The following is a 5,462-nucleotide window of genomic DNA, read 5'->3' as shown; positions in this document are numbered from 1 at the left end:
GCAGGAGCACTTTCCTATCTCCCGCCAAGCGCGTCGGCACCGCCCGGGCCTGGCGCGCAGGCAGACGGGCGGGCTCCGGGCGGGGCCTGGCGGAGGCGGGGGCTGCTCCGGGGCGGGCCCGGCGGGCAGGCGGTGCACAGCCCTAGATCCCTGAAGCCCCCGGGCACGGAGGGTAGGGAGGGTGCAGCTCTGAACCCGCAGCCTTGGAACTGAGACTGGGCTCAGGCCAGGTGCGGATCGGGCGGCCCAGGAGTAGCCCCCACTGCAAAGACTGAGCAAAGGGAGTGAGCTGCAAGGATGGGAGAGTCAGGCTGGGGAAACGGCACTCGGATGAAACTAGCCCAGGGCCAGTCCAAGCCGGTCCTGTGGACTACAGCCCCCGCCCTGAAGCGGCCCCCTCTCCCCCTACCTAGACCAGGGCTGCACCTTCCCACCTGCTTCCTTTTCAGCCTGGAATTCAGTGGCTGTGCTCCCTCGGCTCCACTCCTGCCTAGCAGCCCGAGCGAGCCTTCTAAAACGTAAACCTGATTTAGCTTCTCCAGAACTTAAAACCTGTGTCCTCCCTAATCAGGTTTATAGTATTCCACCTGGTCACCACCCCCCATCCCGAGCCAAAAGAAACTTGCTACCTTCCCTGCCTTTGCTTGCGCCCCTCCCATTCATTTCCTATTTATCCTTGGGGTCCACTGCCCCTAGTTGCTGTTGACTGGTGCGTTTCCACCTTTGGACTTGGGGGGAGAGGGGAGGAGGGAAGGGGCCACCTACTAAGCCTGACAAGCTCAGAGGAGGCCTGCATGGCGGTCTTACAAACTTAAGAGACGCAAAGTAACCACAGAGGATGGTCTGAAATTAAAACTTCCTAACTAAAAACAGGTCTTGGCAGGTTGTTCTGCCTTAGGTCGGTATCGTCCCTGACCAAGGTCAGTCTTTATACCTTAACAGAGCCTGTGTTTTTGCAATTCTTTTTCTCTGGACCCCTCAGGGCACAACCACCCAAAGACCACAAATCCCCTCATTGTCATTGATATCATGTTAATTGTTGACTGTTAACTATCCACAATTGTAAAGGAAGTATGTATCTATTCATTCCTACTTTTTATACAATCTTTGCTGCTCTGCTCTTCCCCTCTTATTCTGATGTATGAAATAAGTGGAATACGCTGGCTGGTGTGGCTCAGTGGACTGAGCACGCCTGTGGGTGGGAAGGTTGCTGGTTCAATTCTCAGTTCAGGACACGAGCCCAGGGTTGTGGGCCAGGTCCTCAGTTGGGGGTGTGCAGGAGACAACCGGTTAATGTTTCCTCTTTTTTCCTTCCCTTCTCTAAAAATAAATAAAATATTTTAAATAATAAAGTAAGTGGTAAAATAGCCATTTCCAGTGCATTTTCTCAATCCACATTGATTTTGCTTCCTGGCAATTGTTGTCAGTTTGGCTCAAATAAAATTGTAAAAATTATCTACAGGTTTGGCCCTGACTCTGTGACTCATTTGGTAGGAGCATCATCCTGTGCACAGAAAGGTTTTGGGTTCAATATCTGATCAGGGTACATACCAAGGGTGTGGGTTCCATCCCCAGTCGGGGCACACACATATGGGAGGCAGCTGATGGATGTTTCTCTCTTTCTCTCTTCCTCTCTCTCTAAAATTAATAACAGGATATCCTCGGGTGAGGATTAAAAAAAATTCTCTACAGGTTTGAATATTTCTTACCTCGACAGAACCATGAGCATGCTGAGGTTCAAGTGGTTCTTGAATTCACCACAGTATCCCCAAGGCCCAGAATTGAACTGTTGAGTAGAATTCTGTTTACCATGCACTTAAACAAACTTCCAAAGGCTTAGCAAGGGTTTTCCATTTTAAGTTGCCATTTACCAAGTACCTTCCACACCCAGCTCCCTGGAAGGCATGCTGAGAGGAAGAAAAATGAACAGGAGCCCTGGGACACCGGCTGAAACTCAGCCTCTTAGCCCCTGCTTATGCCTCAGACTCCTCTTCCAGAAACTGCTGGATACTTGGGGACAGTCCAGCCAGCTGATGACAACTTCATTTACCACAGCAGAAGAAACACTGACATCTTAAGTGCTAGAAGATTCCACCTCCATTCATTCAGGGCTTTCCCCATCCACTTCCCTCATAAAATAGTTCATATGGACATTCTCTCTTCATTGCTGGGTCACAGTATTTAAGAGTGCAGGCTCTGCTCTAGCCAGCTAGTTCAGTTGGTTGGAGCATTGTCTCTGATAACGAAGGTTGTGGGTTTGATCCTGGGTCAGGGCACATACAAGAATCAATCAATGAATGCATAAATATGTGGAACACCAATTCTATGCTTTTCTCTCGTTCCCTTCCTCTCCCTCTAAAATCAATTAAAAAAATTTTTTTTTCCTTCTTCTTTTTAGATTTTATTTATTTTTAGAGAGCAGGGAAGAGAGGGAGAGAAACATCAATCAGTTGCCTCTTGCACGTGCCCGGACCAGGAACTGAACCTGCAACCCAGTCATGTGCCCTGACCAGGAATCCAACTGGTGACCTTTCTGTCTGCAGGACTATGTCCAACCCACTGAGCTATACCAATAAAGGCAATACATATATAAATATATATATTTAAGTGCATGCAGACTTTGAAGCCAGACCTCCTGAGGTTAGAGTCTCAGCTTCATCACATAATAGTTGTGTGGTCTTAGGCAAATTACTTAACTCTGTGCCTCAATTTTCTCATCTGTAAAAATAAGATTTATCAAAAACTTAGATAGCTTTTACTATGCGCCAACCACTGTTCTGTGTGCTTTGCAAATTTTAATTAATTTAATGCTCATAACAAACTTATAGCGTTAGATCTTCTTTCAGCAGGTGGGGAAACTGAGGCACAGGCCTCCCCCAGGTCACACTGCTGGTAAATGGCAAAGCAGGCAGTCAAAGCTGGGCTAGTTCTCGAGTCTATGCTGTTAATCACTACACGGGTTCCTACTTTGTAGGGTGGTTTAGGATTAAGTAAATATGTGTAAACCACTGAAAGCAATCCCTGGTACATAATAAATACTGTATTACTTTTATTTGCTATTTATGTGACTCTTCAGTTTATTGTTAAGTGTTGTGACAATTCGGGTGCTCTCATGCGGGACCTCCTTTGAAGTCCAGTAAGCTGTTTTGCACACAGCACACAGCACACATTCTCAAGATGCTCATCGGTCTCTCGCAGCCCGCGGTGATGGGGGCAGGGACACCAACCACTTTGTAGGCGCCAGGCGTGAGCGGCCGCCTAAGGCTAGGCACTACCTTACTGCGGGTCCCACAGCGCTGAGTAAGCACTCGGGACCTTGGGGCGAGCGCTTGGACTCTGGAGCCGCGCGAAGCATCACGGGAGTCTCGCCGCCTGACGCCAGCAGGGCGGCACCTGCGCTCGGTTCCGCTCGGACCTTCTAGGGCGACCTGTCCCCGCTCTGCAGCCCCACCGGCGGATCCCGACAGCCCCGCACACGCCGAGCCATCGTCGTTGGGACGCCTCCCCTGACGCCTGCCATGTGGGGTCGTGCGGAGGAAGAAGGGCCCAGGGGAAGAGAGGGAGCAGGGCCGGACCATCGGCAACCCCTGGCCTCCGACGCGGTGGCGGTCCCGGGACTGCGCGGTCAGCAGTCGCCCCTGACCCACAGCCCTGTCTGTAGAGCCCATTCTGCGGGGAGCCGTACCTGACACCTCCGTGTGTCAGCCGCCCTGGCCAAGCTATTAACGCTGCAGATCTTCCTGCTACTTATCACCGTTTGAAACATTTAGGAAGTCAGTTTCTCTCCTGGATTAGATTGTGGGCTGCAGGAGCGCAGCCCTAGGAGGAAACATTAGCAGCTTTCATGTTAAAGTGCGGTGTAAGCAAGAATTTTCTTTTTAAAGTGTGTATTTCTGTCTCTTAGAGGCAGCGGAAGAACATAACATGGGCTGGAGAAAGGGGAACCGAGTGCCCGAAGAGGGTGAAATTCTTTCTTGATCCTTTAGTTCCGTTTTCAGTTATCAAGTACATTTTTTATTTTAAAAACTTTTAAATGCCATTAAGGTATACATGGTGCCCTGGGATCTTTTAGGAAACAATAGTCGAGCCCCTTATATTTAGTTTTATAAATAAAAAATAGAAAGTAACTTGGCAAAAGCCATAGATCTATGAATCATAAGATACCACATTTTCCTCCTTGCTCATGGGGGATGTTTGTCACACATATCTCCTCCCCTTTCTGATGTTACCTCCTCTTTGTGACAGTTTCTCTGATCAGAGATGTATTTGAGTTTAAATAAAATCTCCAACAGTTACTTTTATGCTGTTAGCTGCTAGGACTGGAGCTATTTATTACTTTTTGTTAGTGGGTTTTTTGGTTTAAGAATAAAGTGGAACCCTGGCTGGTGTGGCTCAGTGGACTGAGCGCCAGCCTTGCAAACCAAAGGGTCACCAGTTCAATTCCCAGTCATGGCGCTTGCCTGGCATGGGAGAGATGTACCTCTCACACACCAGTGTTTCTCTCCCTCTCTTCCCATCTCTCTAAAAATAAATAAAATCTTTAAAAAAGAATAAAATGGAAACACTTGTTCAAGTCGGTTAACTTTTTCATCTCAAGTGACTATGTGAACCACTCAGATCTTGACCCGGACATCTTTTCTAAGCCTCAATTAGGGATTTTCAGCTATTTACTGATTATTTCCACTGTATAAAATATCATCATCTCAACTGGATTCTTATGCTCAAAACAGTACACTCTCTGGAATCTCCATCTTCCTTACCTCCACCACCAAGCAGTCAGGATCAAAATCTTGCCAGGCTGACCTTCAACCCCCAGACCAAATCTATCTCAAAATGCCATCTTTCCTACAATAGCACCTTAGTCCACATTCTCATTACTTCCACTTGGGGTTATATCACACTCTCCCCCTGAATGGCCTTCCTTCCACAGTTCCATCTTTATGAAGCCCACCTGCTAAGCCATTCCCATTGTACCACATCCCATACACACTGGCAGTGGCTCCATAATCTTCTCTCTGGTTTTCAGGGTTCCCCAAAGCTAGTTCCCAGCATATCCAGTACACTACCATGCATTTCCACATCAAGCTGCCCCATGCAAGCAGGAATAGTCTCTCCCATTGTCCTTAGGACGACCATATTTTGCCCTGCACTATAACCCCAAATGATAGAGCTAAGTGCTTTGGAAGCTCAGAGGAGGGACAGAAAATATGGGTGGAGACACTAGCCTCCAAATGGCTGCGTCTAGTGGGCAGTTGGGAGATGAAGCGGTAAGTAATCTATGTGAGGAAGGTGTCTGCCTACTATTTTTATTTTTTTCATTAGGTGCAATAGGGCAAATGGACTGTATCCTTCTGAGCTAGTCCAAAGGCTGTACAGTATTCACAAGCTTGGAAGTTATTTATGCCTTTGATATAAAGACTCAAATCCAGAACTAGAGTTGAAAGAAAAAACTTCAGACTTTC

The sequence above is a fragment of the Furipterus horrens genome, unplaced genomic scaffold (assembly GCF_987537825.1).
Source record: "Furipterus horrens unplaced genomic scaffold, mFurHor1.1.pri manual_scaffold_8, whole genome shotgun sequence".
Classification (NCBI taxonomy): domain Eukaryota; kingdom Metazoa; phylum Chordata; class Mammalia; order Chiroptera; family Furipteridae; genus Furipterus; species Furipterus horrens.
The sequence above is the reverse complement of the archived record's forward strand: the minus strand, read 5'-3'. Positions refer to the sequence as shown.